This window comes from Sciurus vulgaris (genome assembly GCF_902686455.1).
Source record: "Sciurus vulgaris genome assembly, chromosome: 16".
Lineage (NCBI taxonomy): Eukaryota > Metazoa > Chordata > Mammalia > Rodentia > Sciuridae > Sciurus > Sciurus vulgaris.
In genome coordinates this window covers 1,366,620-1,384,061 of record NC_136477.1, presented here as the reverse complement: position 1 = coordinate 1,384,061, position 17,442 = coordinate 1,366,620, and the positions used below count along the sequence as shown (strand labels likewise).

General features: G+C 59.0%; 1 protein-coding gene and 1 long non-coding RNA gene across 3 annotated transcripts in view; one reads left to right on the top strand and one right to left on the bottom strand.

Annotated features, from left to right (window-relative positions):
• Nucleotides 1-12,665, bottom strand: part of CSNK1G2 (casein kinase 1 gamma 2) — a 24,879-nt gene extending 12,214 nt beyond the window's left edge. Inside the window, exon 1 of one of the 2 annotated variants that reach the window (XM_079114863.1) lies at nucleotides 12,415-12,665. The gene's annotated coding sequence lies outside the window, so the exon portion shown is untranslated. The remainder of the gene's footprint in view (nucleotides 1-12,414) is intronic. The other variant, XM_079114864.1, reaches the window with a different exon arrangement.
• Nucleotides 10,875-17,442, top strand: LOC306646306. Its single transcript, XR_013759843.1, has 3 exons — nucleotides 10,875-11,826; nucleotides 15,709-15,938; nucleotides 16,112-17,442. It is a non-coding gene; the product is annotated as an uncharacterized lncRNA (long non-coding RNA).

Below are 17,442 nucleotides of genomic sequence, written 5' to 3'. Positions count from 1 at the left end.
CGCCTTGCTGCCAAGGAGACAGGAGTGGAGGTGGTGAGAGATGCTGCACTGCAGGGGACCTCGTGGCCACAGCCAGGGCACAGCCACCCCAAGTGCAGACGCGGAGGGAATGGCGGTGGGCAGCGGGCAGCCCCTGAGCGGTGCTGCTGGGTGCTCTCATGCCTGGCAAAGGCGTCCCAAAACAGAAGACCAGCTGCCACACAGGCCCCAGCTCTTGCCCTCCCATGTCTTCGGCGTCCACCAGACCCCTCCTGGTGGTCAGGGCTGTGACGCTGTGAGAGCTCAGACTCCACCACTCTGGACTAAGACCATCTCCAGAAAACTGGGGACGAAGGGACCTGAGCTGAATTCTAGGGAAGAGATGGGAACCAGGAAAGAAGCAGGCCCACGGAGCAGGCAGAACACTGCCGCTGTCACGGGACCGGCAGAACCCATGCATGCAGGGCCAGGACGAGGCACCAGCGGGAAGTGGCAAGTGCGGTGCTCCGGGCAGCGTGCCAGCGGAGCCAGGTTAGGGGAGAGGTGCCCACGGGTGGGTCCGTCCTCAAGAACCTGCGGTCAGAGTGTGAGACGGCCAGGTCGGGAGCCTGGGCCGCTGCAAGGCCCACACTCCAACCAGCACGAGGCACCGACGCTGGTGTGGTGACCCAACAGGTGTTCTTCACAGGTGTGTGGGAGCGCCTTGCACTTTGGCTTTTCTATACACTTAATACTGCTCTAAACAAATTAAGTATCAGTGAAAAACAAGAAAAAGAAAACTGCGAATCCAACAGCCGTCCTGGCTCCCTCCCTTTCACATGGCCGAGCCCGACAGCCAGCGTCCACACACCATCCAAGGCCCCAGCCTGCAGCGGGGGGGCGACTGCCTGTCCTGTCACTCTGGGTGCTACTGCCCCCACAGCCCTGCTTCCCACTCCTAGTGACCAGCACCATCTCCAAGCTCCACCAGGAGTTATGCCACACAGAGCCAAAACCTGCCCGGAGCAACGAAGACAGGGCTGCATGGAGACACTCAAGCCTCCCAGCTTCCCTCAAAGGTGCCCAGTCCAGCAACTGAGGGCATGTCCGCCAGCCGGTGGAGCACAGAGCCGGGCAGCAGGGCCAGGCAGGGGCCGCAATGGCAGCCAGATTCACACTTCCTGGGCGGCCCCGCTCACCCAACCTTCTAGAAAAGGCCAACGTGCAGGCCAGGACCCACAGGTGGCTCTAGGGCCCGCTCCCTGGGGCCAATTTGGGGTAACAGGCCTCTCCCCTTGATGGTGGTGGGCCAACTCAGGGAAAACAAAGCTTGGCGCTTTCTAAAGGCAAGGTGCTCGGCCCCTGAGATCTGCCAGGAGAGGAGCACCCAGGGCACCAGCCAGGAGCTGTGCGCACTGTGGCATGAGTCCCACAGGGCATCCCGCTTGGGTGGTATAGCAGGTCACTAAGGCCAAGCAGCTCCCACACCTGCCTGGGAAGGGGTTGGGGCCTCCACACATGGCTCCATCCACATCCTGCTCTGGGGCCGCGGTGTGAAGCTCACCACCAGCTGGAGTCAGCTCTACCTCCCAGGCCCAGGAGGGCAACCCCAATCTCACACCTACCTGCCCCACTGGCATCAGAAAGGTGACAACACCTGGGAGAGCCCAAGGCCCCTCCCAGCACTGGAGCGCGGGCCCTGGGCCAGGGCCAACTTCTGCCAAGCCCTGACCCTTCCAAAGGCCATGTCCCCTGGGAGCCCTCCTGGGGGGCAGCCCCTTCTCCACCTGGCCTTTCCTTCTGTCATTGGTGGCACCAAGCTGTGTGTGCCCACCCTCTCTCCCGCACTGCCTCAGGCCTGTGCTACTCCCTGGCAAGAAGCACAGACTCACCCTGGGTCCTGTGTGTGTGTCACTGGGGACTGAGTCCAGAGCTCATGCTTGCTAGGTGAGCTCTGCCAACTAAGCCACACTGAGACAGGGTCTTGCCAAGTTTCCAGCTGGCCTGCACTTGCAGCCCTCCCTCCTTCCTTCTCCGGAGGGGCTGGGACGACAAGTGTGACCACTAAGCCCACATGGGCTTTGTTTCCCAGCCCATCTACTCCCCCCTCACCCTAGAGCACGGAGTCTGACTGGGTGGGATCTGAACCACTCACACAATCAGCCACAGGCAGCCTCTGCAGGCCAGGGCCATTGGTCCTTTACTGTCCTCCCTCTGCTCAGCCTCATGACCCATGCAAACTTCCCATATGCCTGTGGAGCTGCCCACTTGGAGCCAGAAAGCCGTGAAGCAATCCCCACAGGCTGGTCTTGGGTCCTCCTCCAAGTCTTCATGTCCAACCCCGCAAGACAGAGGCTGCACTGGGGACCACCTGTGCAGAACTAGATCATGCCTCGATGCACGCTCTGAGCACAACTGAGCGGCGAGCCCAGCGTGGCTCACCCATCTCTCAAGGAAGCCAGAGCAGAAGGCAGTCAGTGCTGGAGGCCAGAGAAGGGCACGGAGGAGGGACCATGCACCCCCCAAAGTACCGGCTGCCCTGGGCCAGGTGGGCATGCAGACGACAGCCCAAGTGGAGAGGGCACCCAGACAAAACAGGAGGTGCCCATGTACCTACCAGCCCCATATGTCCCCTGGGACCACGTGTCCTCCACACAGCCAGTGGTGCCCTGATGGCCACTGCCCATTCTGCCAGAGCTCTGCAAGGCCAGAAAGGGTCAGCAGACCAGACAGGTCCATCCACCCTGGGGGACAGAAAGCCACAGCAGCCCCAGACCTGGACACCACTGCAATCCCCTCCATAAGCGAGCTGCCACTTGCCTCAGGCCTCCTGGTCAACCCCGGCCCAGGCAGTTCTGGAGCATGGTGGCCATCCACCAGCAACACAAGGTGTTAGCTTATCCTGGGGCACTCTGACGCAGCAGGGCTATCCACAAGGGGGCCAGACCTGGGAGTGCAGGACGTGGCGAGAGTGAGTTACCTAGTGCAGAGCAAGGGGGAACCCTCAACCACTAGGCACACCCTTGCTTGGGAGTGGGTCTTGGGGTGAGTGGAAATGCCACCATCAGTCCCAGCTGGGCTACAGTGGAGCTAAAAATACCCAGGGGGAGGGAGGGGTCACTAAGCCCTCTCCTTGCCCTAAAATTAAACCCTGTCTCAGCCTGAGCCGCAAGGCCCACAGAAGAGCTCTTCCCCTATGCCAGGCTGCCCCCAAGGGCTGAGTTTCAGGGCACAAACTGGGGACAGCTCCTGCCCACTGGTCTGGCCCAGGAAGAGGACAGGGCCCAAGGCCAGCCTATGATGCTCACTGCCCAAACAGCTGACCAATGACAGAGCAGAAATGGGGTGCCAACTCAACTCAATATGGCTCTGGGGTGCGGCACAACCCCTCCCTGTCAAGGCCTGCCCAGGAGAGTTACCTGCCCTGTTCTTTTTTGGGTTTTCCATCCTGCCAGGTCCAGGCCAGCTCCCCTGCTGGAGGTACCAGGGGCCCCTTCTATGCCTCCTCCACTCAGTGATGTCATAGTCCCTGGCTGACATCACCAGCACAGCTCCCAGTCTAGAGCAGGCACCAATCTGAGGGGCACAGGCCAGGTAGGCTATCACTCGGAGGGGAGACCTGGTGGCAGCCTGGATGCCCATTCCAAAAGTATCTGGATTCAGGTGTGAATCCTGGCTCCGGTCCTTGCCCTCTACACCATGGGCACTGCACGGCACAAGCTCAGGCTCCTCCCTGATTCACCTACAACTCAGGCTGCAGCACCCAGGACCCACAAGCATGAGCCCAGGGTTGTGACCAAGGACCCACCCAGAGATGCTGCTGACCCTGGGGCTGCAGCAGACAACCCAGCAGCCTGGGGCACCTTGCAACTCAGGGCCAACAGGAAGGAAGTGCTCCAACAGGATAGAGCCAGCCCCACCCACAAACCTGGGCAAATTCAGTCAGGGTGTGCTAAGTCAAAGAAGCAAATCCAACTTCTAGTATGTAAAGGAGAGACAAGGACATGGCAGGAGAGCACCAGCAGGGTCAGAGGGAGAGGCAGGCAGGGGAGGGCAGTCTTTGTGGACCAAGGCCTGCCAAGGGGCAGCACTGTTGCTTGGGCCCAAAGGACAATCACAGGGGACCTCTCAGTTCCCAAGAGGAAAGGGCCCTTGCTCTTCAGGGTGGCTCTTCATGGCCTAGAAGGAGCCAACACACACCATGTTGATCCTGCCTGAGAAGCCACTTGAAGAGCTGTACCAGAAATGGGACTTACCAGCCCAGCGTCACCATCATCAAGGGCAAAGACAGGCAGGCAGGGGCACTGCATAGGATGAAAGGGCCAAGGCTGGGCTCTGGCCAGGCAGGGGGGCAGTGGTGAGCCCTGGTGTGTAGTACTGGCCAGCATGGTCAAGCATGGCTGCTGACGTACAGGCTGAAGCAGCACAGGGAAGGTCCTACTCGGATCTGCTTAAATGTGGCCAATGTGACAGGTGAGACTGGTGAGGGGCCAGGCAGGGGTCCAGGGAAGTGACAGGCGTGTAACTTCTTCAAAGTTCAAAAGACAAAGGAAGTACAGCTGATCCTGATGCCAGAGCCTCCAGCCACATCAGACATGGGGAGACGGGTCTGTGCAGCTCTGACAAAGCATCATGAATACTTTTGGGACATCCAGGGAACAGCAGGATGAGTCCTGGCTCAGAGGGCACGTGGCAGATGCACCCTGGAAACTTCTGACATGGGAGGGACAGATGGGATTCCACAGGAAAAAAGCCCTGACCACTGTGGACCTACCACGGACCCGGTACCAGCAACAGAGTTCACGGCATGTCTTCTCTGCAACTGGGGGCACTTGAAAATTTCTATAATAAACTAAAGAAAAAGGAAGCAGAGCCAGGTGAGGAGAAGGGCAAGGGAGACATGGGAGCAGCACCTCCTGGGTCACAGGAGAAAGTGGGTCCATCCCTGCTCCTGCTGCTTGCAAGTCAGAGTCACTGCTGACAGGCCAGAATCAAGAAGCAGGGGTCCCCAGTTTCTGGGATCTGACCTCCTGTCCTCAGCTGGTGGACTTCAAGGTGGGCAGCATCCTAGGGCTGCAGGAGGGTTAGATGCCCACAGGGTACAGTCTTGGGCCCCATGGAATCTCAACACAGAAAACCTTGCCCGCTGATTCTGCGCCACAGGGAGCCTTGGGCAATGCCTGGGGATATCTGCAGGGTCAGATTAGGGAGCTCCTGGCACAGGGTGGGCAGAGGCCAGGGATGCTGCTCAGCACCTGCAGTGCCCAGGACATCACCCAGAGAATGATCCAGCCAGGGGTCCACAGGCCCAGCAAGGACCATGGCTAGGAGAGAGGTCCCACACTCGCGCAGGTGGATACATAGTTGTACAAAGGTCTGTAAGATGCAAGAAACTGTCACCCAAAGGTGGCAGCAAAAGCGGATGCACATAAACGGGCACCTGGGAGCCAATGCCAGGAGGCACACCATGGTTAATGGTGCCCTAGGCTCAATGCTTCCTGGTGCTGTGTTTCCTACTACTGTGAACTACTTCCACAGTAGGAAGCAACCCACACAGCAAAGGTGACATCAAAAGCTGTGGACAAGCTTTCACGGCACAGTGGCAGTGAGGAAATACCTGTCCAGTTAGCCACAGGTGGGGGCTTCCTGTGTCTCAAGGTAGTAGAAAGTCACCTGGGGTGGCCAGACAAGTCCTCCCAGCCACATTCCTACCTGAGAGGAAATTCTGGGGTGGGGAAGATGAGGGGTCCAATTGAATCCTTCAGGAAATGTAACCACAAAGGGCCACAAAAAGCTCTGGACTGACATTTTACATTTATTTGTCTGAAGTGCTGTGCGTGAACCGAAGGCCTCACGCAATACCTTCTGCTACACCTGGAGATTCAGTGGCTTTTTTTTTTTTCAGTTATAGATGGATGCAATACTTTTATTTTATTGATTTTTTATGTGGTGCTCAGACTCAAACCCAGTGCCTCACTTGTGCCAGGCAAGCCGCCCTCCCACTGCACTACACCCCCAGGCCTTTTTGATGTTGAGACAGTCTCACTAAGTTGCCTAGGCTGAACTGGCACTTGCCATCCTCCTGCTTCAGCCTCCAAGTAGCTGGGGTGGACAGGCATGATGGCTGCCATGCCCTGCTGCATAGACTATTTTTATAAAAACCAAGATGAATGTAAAACTTAATTTTGAGAGAGCTCCTGTCCTGGCTAGTGTACGGAAGGCACTGAGAGCAGAAGACCTGGAGGACTGCCACATCAAGGCTAGGGCTGACCTCCTGGGGGCAGTGCACAGAGGGCCAGGTCCAAATGCTTGGCCTCTGTTTGGGGGAAAGTGGTTGTGTGATGTACAGATCATGAATAAACCGCTAAGAAACAGCGGGCACAGCACTAGTCAGCGCCCAGGGGCCGGCTTTTTCAGGCCAGGGATCAGAACCTGTTGCTAGGTAGGATCCGAGTCCTGCCTAAACCACAGGCTTCCACCAAATCCACATCTCCTGTTGGGGTGGGGTGTTCGACTGGTTTTTACTACGGGATGGCATGTAAACACTGCAGAGGAATGCAGAGGTGTGCACCCACCGGAGGCACAAGACACGAGCTGGTAGGCAGAGGAGTGGGCAGGGCTGTGGGAGCTCTGGCAAGTCAGCTGCTAGCCCTGGGCCCCAGGGTGCAGCCAAGGCGCAAGCTCCCGACACAGCACACTCCCAGCAATTCACAGAAACCATCGGCGAGGTGCGGGGCTCACCTGACCTGTGCACAAACACCAGAGTGCCTCACAGCCCCAAGAGCTTTCCTAGACCATTCTAGGGGCAATGAGGAGGGGTGCCCCAGCAGCATCTGCTTCCAGGACTCCCCCAGCCTTTCCTATTATAAGTAACCGGGACATGTTGGCTGGGGCTTCCTAATTCCTAGAGGCCCAGATTAACTTGCAAAACTGAAATTCCAGAAGCCAGCTGCTCGCTCCCCTGCCAGGAAGGTTAGACCTCTCTGACCGCCCCACCTGAGGTTCCTAGGAGGGATGTGTCTGGCCCTGCCCTTGGATGGGCAGCTCCCATCAGGCCCTAGCTGCATTCTGCCTCATGCCAACCAAGGAATTCAAAAGGCCCACATAGTAGAACAGAGGAGATGCGTGCAAGTCCCTGTCACTCCCAGGTCGTGGGTAAGCACAAGCCCGCGAGGCACTTACACTTACCCAGGCCAAGTCACCCAGAGAGCCCACCAGGTATGGCAGGGTCCTGTGTGCAAATTGGTCTTGCCCAGGTGTTCCACGAGCAGAAGTCCACAGACCAGTAGGGTCACCAGGGACCTGGGGACAGTCTCATACACACCACCTCCTTCTCACCTGGGAACTGGGGGGATCAGACAAAAAGGGCAGAGGTCACTACGAGTCATCAAACATCCTGGAGGCACCTCAGAAACAAGGTCCCTGAGGAAGGTGAGCCTTCTTCCACACTGCCTCCAGACCACATCCTCATCTGGTCTCAAAGACGGAACTTTTCCCACAGATCTAAACTAGGCCATCACATGGCTGAGTTCCAGGGAGCAGAAACTTCCAGCTAACTGGAGGGTTTCCTTGAAGCACAATTGTTTTAAAACTCCAAGGTGAATTATGTATCAAGGTAAAATCATGAGCTATAATAAATCATCTACGATATCAACTTCTGCTTTTCAAAGACCTGGACAGCCTGGGGGGGGCCTTCTCTGAGCCCATCCTCGGATCCCTCAGTAGCCCAGGGTGACACAGGATCAGCCTCAGGTGGTACCCACACTGCCCTGGGGTCAAGGACCATGGTCCTCACAAACACCCCTCCAGCACAAGGGACTGGGAAGCAGAGGCCAAGCCAGGGAGGAAGAGACCCAAGATTCTCCCCTGGGGATGCTCTGCTCTGCAGGGTGCTCTGGGGCTTCTGGACTCCAGGTCTGGCCAGACCTGCAACCTCTTTTCAAATCTCCACCAGGAGGCTCCAGCGCAAGGTGTCCTCATATGGCACTGGCCGGGCAGGAAGCCCTCCACTCGTGCCCCGAGTCAGGGGCAGCCCAGGACGGCTCCTCTCTGGAGAGGGATGTGTACCTTTGCCCCAAGAGGCCCTCGGAACCCGCAGATGGACGTGGAGCAGGCTCTGCAGCACAGCCTACATGCTCCCAGGCAGGACTCTTAACACCACGCTGAAAGCAGCAGGCAGAGCCTGGCGGTTACTTAACAGGATGTGACCTAAAACTGTCGGCCGTCCCAAGGGGTGCAGGCAGGTGGGGAAGCCTCAGGGAGGACCCTGAGCTGCTCTCTATGGGGCCCTTAGAGTGTTCTGGGGGAGGGGACCCAAGGCAGGCAAGGCTGCCACCTTGACCCCTGGGCCCAGACCGTGGCCAGTTCCTGTGTGTAAGGGAGATACTCAGGCTGTTCAAGCAAGGAACCACCGTGCCACTACTTATGCTTCCCGAGAGCCCTGGGAGACTCTCGGGGAACCCTCACCCCACGGCACAGCTCTAGAACGCTTTGTGGGAGCACCTGTAGTGGGAAGTCAGGGTGTCCTGCCCCCTGGGTGCTGATGGGCACAAGCAGCAGTTTCCTTTGGGGCCTGAGGCACTGCTCGGTCACGCTGCTCTGTTCTCAGCCAGCCCCACCAGCAACAGTGACCTGGCACCTCAGAGACCACAACCAGTTCTCACAGGACCCCTGAGAAGTGGGTGTCCTGAGCAGAACCTGGGTGAGAGGAAAATGTGCTCGATAGAGCCTGAATTCCCCTAGAAACTCAGCCAGGTCTTGTTAGGGACAGCAAAGGACACAAGGCTGAGGGGCAGACCTGGTGCCTGTGGACTCCCAGGCTCAGTTCTGACTGCCTGTCGCCCTACAGGCTTCCTATGCTCTCCCTCTGTCCTGAATGGAGCCAGCAGGTGACAAGGTGTGGCAGAGCAAAGGAGTGGGTGGGTGTTAGGATGGCCCTATTCTTTCAGAGGCTGAAAGGACGCCAGCTTGTGGGGCCACACTGGGCCCCTGCTCAGAGGTGAGCGAGAACTCGGTCCCACCCGCACCCAAGTGTCAGCAGTCAGAGAAGGTCTCATCAGGTGATTGTGGGTACCCAGACGAGTTCACTCACATCAGCTGGCAGTCCCAGCCACCCTGGGCCCAAGGTGGCTACCCAAATGCTCCAGGGACACGTTTCTGTTTCAGGAGCTCGGGAGGTCCTGCTGGGCTCCACCAGTGCCTCACCTTGAAGTTCAGCCCTAGCCTCAGGTCCCCTGAGCAGCTGTGTCCTAGCCAGGGCCCTAGGAACGGTATGCTCCGAAGCCACAAAGCCAGGCCAGTTCCAGGACAGGTGCCCCTACACAGTCACTGTACCTAAGCATGGGTAAGGTAGAGTTGGCACCACTGGCAGGATCAGGGAAGACACCAAAAAGATGGGAGGCGTATCCTTACAGCCCCACAGGACCAACCTGGCCACCAGTTGGGCTTCCCAAAACACAGTTCTCCTTGCTTCTGCTAGCTCCACGGGCACCACAGACCACTGCTGCAGGCCTGGGTTGAGTCAGCCTCACCAATCCCAGGTCCTCCTCCACCCGAGCAGGAGAGCTGGGTCCCTCTGGAAGCAGGGTGCCACAGTACAGCCACCTCAGAACCAACACAGCACAAGTGCCAGCAGACACTGTAACAAGTGCAGACCTAGGGCACCCTCCTGGCCACTAGGAACTCCGCTCTCAGCATGGAGATGTGTGTCTGCTGCTATAAGCCAGCTCCAACATACTCAACAAACGTGTCCTGGGACATTCACAGACTAGCTGGAGAGGCTCTGCCAGCACACCTGATGCCCAGCTCAGGAAACAGGCCACAACTGGGCACAAGCAGGGCCACCAAGCCCAGTTGCTGGACACTACATAGGGCATGAAGCCCAGCTACTGCCCTGCCATCACCACAGTACTGCCAAGGTCTCCTGGCCCAGGACCTCCTTTGCATGGACCCTGTCTGTTCTTCAAGGCAAGAGAAAGCCAATCAAGTCGATGCTGACCTGTCCAATGTTTACCAGGGGCTGGAGGACACACCCAAGCCAGGTCACACCGCCTCTCCTACCTCTTCCCCCAGCCCCACCCACCACACAGCCTCGGTCAAGACCTCCATGGACTGCTTGAGCCCCCTGCAGTAGGACAAGGCTGCTGGCTGCCCCTGTGAGGTCTGGGGCAAGCTTTGTGGGGACCCAAAAAGGACAACAAATGTTTCTCCATGGAAGCTCCAGGGAAATGCCAAATGCCAGCATAGCGTTTGTCCCAAGTAGCTGTGAGCAACACGTGTCTGGCAACAGGGCTGGCCAGGGCCCCAGGGCCTGTTTCTCAGATGGGCACCAAACCCACCCACAAGTTCCCACGCATGCAAGTGGCTCCATGTCCGTCTGGCACACCACATAACTGCCCTGTATTCTCAGATTAATGGCTGGCATGCTGGCTTCCCTAAGCTGCATGAGCAGATAGGGAGACTTTCAATTAAAAAAAAGCCTCCATAATCCTCCTACTCCTTTTGCAACCCAGAGGTAATTACTGTATAATTAAAAGGAGGAAGAGAATAAGGTAAGAAGACACAGGAATTGGTATTCAAAGCAAATCTGTCTGCACAAAGTTCCGCACTGTCATCGACAGCACCGCAGCCAGCTGGTCTCCCAGACGCGTCCAGAGCCCCACAGTAACAATTCATCCCCTCATTTCCCAGAGGAAATGGGGTGATCAAACCAGACAGGAGGCTGCCTGACGCCAGCAGGTCCTACTGCAAATGTGGCATGTTCAAACCAGACCTGTGGCAGGATGACCACTGCAGACCTCACCGGCAGCCATCTGCCCACTGTGGTGAGGAGGGGAACAAGGCCAGCTCCTCCTAGAGTGCAACCCCACCTGCTCACTGGCATCCCACCGGAGATTCAGCTGGCTTCCTGGAGACCCCAGTTCCCCTGCAGGGGGCCCTCCCACACATGTCTCCCAAGCAGCACCAGAGCTCAGCATCAGGGGCTGAACACAACATCTGGGCCCAGGAGACCCAAAGCAGGCGTGTATGTGCCTGCATGCACTCTGGGTGCTGCCTGGGAAATTCAGCAGTCAGCGCCACCCAGCCTTGGTGGAGACACAAGCAGAAAACAAAAACAAACTACCAGCGACAACCGCAAACTTCCCCCTTTCAAACCTGTGGGTCCTGTGCACAATCTGCCCTCTCCCCAAGGCCCCTGGAGCAGGGCAGGGTGCCCAGACCCAGATGACATCCCCATGTCCCCTATGAGAGGGCAAATTCCCCAGAGGTGGTTGGGTTTTCCCCTAGACTGGAGGGCCCTCCTATCTTCCCACTGGTCTCACGCCCACAAGCTCCCAAAGCCTCCACCAGAGACACCCAATAAGGATCCTGCCTGTCCCAGTGGTGGGGAGGAAGGACCCCAGAAGCAGAAGGTCCACTGGCTGGGGGCTCAGAGAGTGGCCAGGCCTGTATTCTGTGGAGGGGACAGAGAGAAAAATGCTGGCCTCCACCTACACAGCCTCAAGGGCTGCTTCCTGCAAACAATGCCATCCGGAGGCCAGAGAATAAGAACCAGCTGCCCCAGAGCCAGCCTCCTCCTGGACGAGTCTCTCCACCCCAACCTCCAAATGAGCGTCATCCCCGGCGAAAGTTGGGGCAAAGGGGCTAGGCAAAGACCCCAAGGGCCAGCTCAGACATCTCACCCCTCCCTCCCTGATCCGTGTGCTTCCGCAAAACAAAGCCAGTGGCCAGGGCGGAAGGCAGAGGACGCTGCCAGACGAGCTGGGAGTTCCCCAGCAGCACCCGCAACAGGTTCCCCCAACGGACCCCTTTCCTCGACCCAAATCCACCGGCTCTACACCTCAAAAGCTTCAGGATCACAGAGTGGAGGTGGGGTACAGCAGAATAGGGAAGGATTGGGAGTGAGGAGGCACAAGGAGACAGGTCCAGACAGCAGGAGGCCAAGGGACCATGTGGGCAGGGACCCTCAGAAAGAGCAGGAGGTGGAGGAACACCTATGGGTGGGCGGTGGGACTGAGTCTGGGGAAATCAGGAGAAGGGACCACGGGGCTGGGGACCACACGGGGTCAGTGGAGGACAGCAGGATCCGGAGTGTAGGAGTCAACAGAGCAGGGTCGGGAGTGTGGTGGACACTGGGACAGAGCCTGAAGGTCCAAAGCAAAGGGTCAACAGGGTTCGGGCCCCCGCGGTCCACAGCGCGAGGACCGCGGGCTACAACAGATCCCCAGCGTGGAGGCGGGGTCACAGGGCGAGGGCGAGGCCGGCGCTCGGGGCTGGCGGACCTCGGGCGTGAAAGCAGGGTCACTGGGGGTCATCAGGGTCCCCAGACCGGGGTCAGACGGTAAGGCACGGCGGGGTCCCCAGCACCGGGGCAGGGCTCTCAGGGGCCCGGAGCTGGGGCGGGGTGGTGGGGTCGCGTGGGGCGGGTACCCGGGCGGCGGGCGCGCGCGTCGTTACCTGCGCTCCGCCTGGGGCCCGCGGGCGGCGGCGGCCGGCCTCAGCAGCGCGGCGTCCCCCGCTCCGGGCCCCGCGCGCGCTCGCGGTCCGGCTCGGGCTCCGGCGCCCGCTCGGGCCCCCGCTCCGGCTCCCGCGCCGCCGGGCCGGCCTCCGCATGTTCGGCGGGAGGGCCGGGCTCGCAGCTCCGCCGCGCCCCGCCTCCGGGGCCGCGCGCCTTACGCCGCCAGCGTCGGCCAGCGGGGGGCGGCGGCCTGAGCGCGCCACTGCGCAGGCGCGGCTGGGGAGCGGGACGCGCGCGCCGCGCACGTCACAGCGCGGGGGCGGGCCGGGACCGCCGGGGCGGTGGCACGTCTCTTTGCGACAACGCGAGCCGCGCGCGACAGCCATTGCGCTTTGCGCCGCTCCGAGGCTGTTGGGCCTCGGTCCTCTGGGAGGCCGGAGACGCGCGGCCGCGGGCCGTGCGCAAGCGGGGAAGGGGCCAAGCGGATCCATCTCTCGGGGGGCGTGGCTTGTGCCGCCCGCCCGCGCCGTCGTCGCCATGACGACGCGTGTCCCGGCACCTCCCCGCCGCCGCCGCCGTGTCTGTGACGCCACGGTCTCGCCACCTGACGTCATGACGGGCGGTGCCGTGGGGCGTGGTTTGCGTGGGCGTGGTTTGCGTGGGCCGCGGCGGGTGGTCGGTGGGCGCGGGGCGGGGGGTGAGTCTCTGTGGTCCCGAGGGCATTGCTGCGCCGCGAGGAAGCGGTGGTGCGGAGAGGCCCGCGAGTGCGTACGGGACGGGGTCGCCGCCGCGGATTCCCGCCCTGCCGCGCCGTGGCGACTGTCCAGGGCCCAGCGGGCTTGCGGCCCCGGCCTGCGACGGGTCCCCCGGGCCGCCGTCCAAGGCGCACCGCTGGCCTTCGGCGGCAAGCGCGCAGCCGTAGTCGTTCCCGAAGTGCTCGCTCCTGCATCGTCTGCCTGCCTTCCGCTGAGGCGGGACCGGGAGGGGGACTGGCCAAGGCCCCCGCCGAGCTGCTCCCGTGCAGGCCTCCAGAAATGGTGCCTGGTACCCCCAGGAACCCCACCACCTCCCGGTGGGCGCGGTTTTAAAGTTGGAGGACACACGTCCACTCAGATATGCACTAGGTACCTGAGAACAGTGGTGAGCTAGGCGCTTGGCAGCATGAAACAGGAAACGGGGAGGCACAGCGAGAAACAAATGGACACGATGGTTTCCGGTGTATAAATTGGCGTGTGGCAGCGCCTCTGGGGCAGGGTACGTTCTTGGGCCAAATGATCAGAGCAAGCCAGACCCCAAAGGCTAAATGCTGAATGTAATCAGAAGGGGGAGGAAGGGTCCTTGGTCTCCTGCAGGTCTGTAGCCACTTAGAACTGCAGAGAAGAGAGAGTTCATCGCCGATGGGAAGGAAGGCTGAATGGCTGCGTTCTGGGGGCCCGCCGGGGAGGTGCAGGGTAGCAGGGTGTTCTGCAGCATTGAGAGGCCTGGCTGCACAGCCCCAAGGCTGGTCCTCCACTGCCGCGTGAAGCGTCAGGCTCTGGAAGCCCGTATTACCCTTTGTTTGCTGCACCTCAGGGAGCGTGCTTGTTTATCTACTGTCAGTCTCCAGTTCTGCCTGCTGGAGTCACACAGGGAGTGCACACAGTAGGTGCTCAATCTTTGTGAGTGACTGCACATATATTGTGAACGGATGGATGAACAAACTCCACAGCCCCTCCCAGAATTTTGAAGAAGTCAGCCTTTTATTTCTGACTTCTGGTCCTTGGCTCCTATTCTTGACATTCAGGAAAATCTGCCTTTGGGCACTCAACCCCAAAATGGGTGCATCCTCCAGGGGCATTTGCACCTTGAACCTCAGCTCTGGTCATGCAGCTGAGAGAATGCAGGATGCAAGGCCAGGACTGGAACTGTATCAGCCAGAAGCTGTGTGACTCGGGCCAGTCACTCACCCTCTCAGTCCTTTGCCATTTTTGTAAATCAGAGTTGCAGATGGTGCCCAGGATAGGGCCCGGGGTACGTCATGCCACGAATTAATGAATGAAAACTGCTGGCAGAGGACCAGCAGATGTGTCTCTAACCATGTGGTATTTGAAAAAGAAAATGGTCCAGTGGTGGGCATCACCCGCCTGTCTTCCCATTGAGGCCAGAGGATCATAGGTTCCGGGCCAGCCGGGGCACTTCAGCGAGGACCTGTGTCAAATGGAAGGGCTGCAGAAGTGGCTCAGCGGTGGAGCGCCCCCTAAGTTCAGTCCTGTACCACATGAGGAAAAAGCGCTGGCTTCCCTGCTCCCGGTGGTGGCGGGGTGTTTGCTTGGAGGGTGGACCCAGGGCGTGCGTGCCAGGTGAGTGCTCCACACTGAGCTGCCCCCTTTAGATGTGGTCTTGCGGAATTGCCCCGTGCTACCCTTCTACCTTAGGGTCTCCAGGGGCTGGGTCACAGGTGTGCACACCCACACCTGGCCCTCACTGGCCTGCCTCAGCTGTGCTCCACACGTACCTGTCCACTTTTAGCTTCCGTGACGGGGAGGTCACCTTTGGGAAAGCTGGCTGGGCCTCCTCCTCTGCCTCACTGAGTGCTGTAGCCAGGGGCCCCGCATCAGCCCAGGCACAAGAGGAGCCCTGGTTCACGCTTATCAAATCAAGTTGAATGAACACTCCTGGCCTCCAGGCCTCCTTCCACAACTGGGTGTGGGGCCTGTGCTCGCCTTGGGAGGCCCAGGGTACCTGTGACCAGTTGCCCCAGATGACCCGCTACAGACTGGGGACCTTGGGTCACTCCTTTTCTCTGCTGATTTGCATATTTCCATTTTCAAAATGTGGAAACAGGTTTAGAGAAAGTAAATTAATTGCCCACCCTGTCTGGGATTGGAGACCTCCAACGCTGCTCTTAACTGGCAAGAGCACCACTTCCAGTGCCACCTGCAGTGGGGACCAACCTGGTGCCCTCCTGCCCCAGTCACAGCAGCTGCAGGACCTAGGGCTCTGCCCAGACTGGAGGACACATGGGACTGACTGGGGGTCAGAGTTCCTGTCCTACTTGTTGTGTACCTCGGGGAGGCTAGCTGGAGGCTCAAGGGTCCAGAGGGAGTCAGGACAGAAGGGTGTGTCGAGCTGACCACCCCATGGACCTCCCATCCCCCACCTGGCCGCCAGCTCTGACTGGCACAGCGTGAATAGTCTGATTGCCTGCGAATGTTGTGGGGGGTGGAGGTGTTGATCCCTCTCTGGTATTAATGGCAGAATATGGTGGACTCAGCCTGGTTATTGACTTCTTGAGCATCTGCCCTGTTGTCCAGGTAAAGCGCAGGGTGACCTGTTGACCTGAGCTTCCTGAGACCTTGGAATTTCAACAGACCAGCAAAGCCCTGACACAGACACCCGAGTATGGGTCCTGCAGTGCCCTTTGGAGGACGCGGTAGCTGCATGCAGCGCTGCCAGCACATCCCGCTCCCTAAGTCTCAGGTGGAGGGATGTGGACACGGGGTAGCCCCCGAGAAGCTCACCTGACAGAGCAGGAATGTCAGAGGTGAGATGATCAGGCTGCACTGTGACCTGATGAGTGGACTGATGATTCGATCTGATAGATTAATGGTCCGAATGGATCACTGGGTGGTAACTGTAGGCAGGTGGGGTGTGGCTGAGGGAAGTGGGTCACTGGGGTGCCCTTGGGGACTGGGCTTTGTCCCTGGCTCCTTGCAGGTGTCTACACGCTCTGCTTCCTGGCTGCCCGGCCACACTCCATCATGGTCTTCCGTCTCCGCTCAGCCCCAGAGCAGCAGTCAGCTGACCATAACCTGAACCTCTGAAACCATGAGTCCCAAATAAACATTTTCTCCTCTAAGTCGTCACAGCAGTGAAAAGCCAAAACCAATGGTGTCCCCTCCATAACTCATGTCCACCTGGAAACTCAGAACATAAGCTTATTTGGAAATGGGGTTGTTGCCAGTTGTAATTACTTTCGTGAATGTCAGGTCATAGCTGGGTACAGTGGCCTCACCTGCAACCTCAGCAGCTCGAGAGGCTGAGGCAGGAGGATCTCAAGTTCAAAGCCAGCCTAGCCACTTAGCAAGACCCTGTCTCTAAATACAGTATAAAAAGGGCTGGGGATGTGGTTCAGTGGGTTCAATCCTTGATGTTTAAAAAAAAAAAAAAAGCAGGTGAGGTCATAGGCTGGGAGCTGTGTTTGTGCTTGTCACCTCGGCTACTTGGGAGGCTGAGGCAGAAGGATCACAATTTTGAGGCCGGCCTGATCAACTTAGCGAGACCCTGTCTGAAAATGCAAAGGACTGCAAGTGCTGCTCAGTGGTTAAGTGTCTCTGGGTTCAATCCCCAGTACCAAAAATAAATGAATAAATGAAATTTCAGCGGGGCCTGAACCCAGCGACGGGTGTCCTTAGGAAAAGCTGCATGGAGAACAAAAAGTCACTTGGGTACAGTCAGAGATGGGGCGATGCCGCCACAAGCCAAGGGGTGCCTGCAACCTCAGGGGCTGGAAGAGGCAGGAAGGACCCTCCCCCAGAGGAGAGAGTGGCCCCTGCCAGCAGAAGGGGAGGAATCTAAGCAGGTAACAGCCGCCTGTGCCCCGGACATTCAAAGAGGATCCAGTTACAAAGGGCTTTCCCGCCTGGAGTGGCCAGGTGCCCAGTGCCGCCAGCCCAAGCAGATGTCCTCTGAGAGGGTGGGACAGTCCTGGTCAGCACCTCATAGTCTGGATCAAGTTGGGACTGGTGGACAGCAGGAGTGGATTGACTCATGCCCAAGGCTGAAACACTCATGACCATTGCGTTTTCCTGAATTTGCTCCTGGGGCAAAGGGCCAAGCTAACTCTCAGAAGGTCAGAAGGAGACAGGGAGGACCTGCCCCTGTCCTTCATCAGGTCCCTGGGCCTCAGCCTCTGTTTGAGATTGGAGTGGGCCCAGCCTGAACGGCCTAATGGATTTCTGCCCAGGGAAGCGATTGCTGGCAGGCTCACGGGTTGGTGGTGTCTGTGCTGTGCTCAGGAGGGAAGGAGCAGAGTCTGGCCGTCCTGT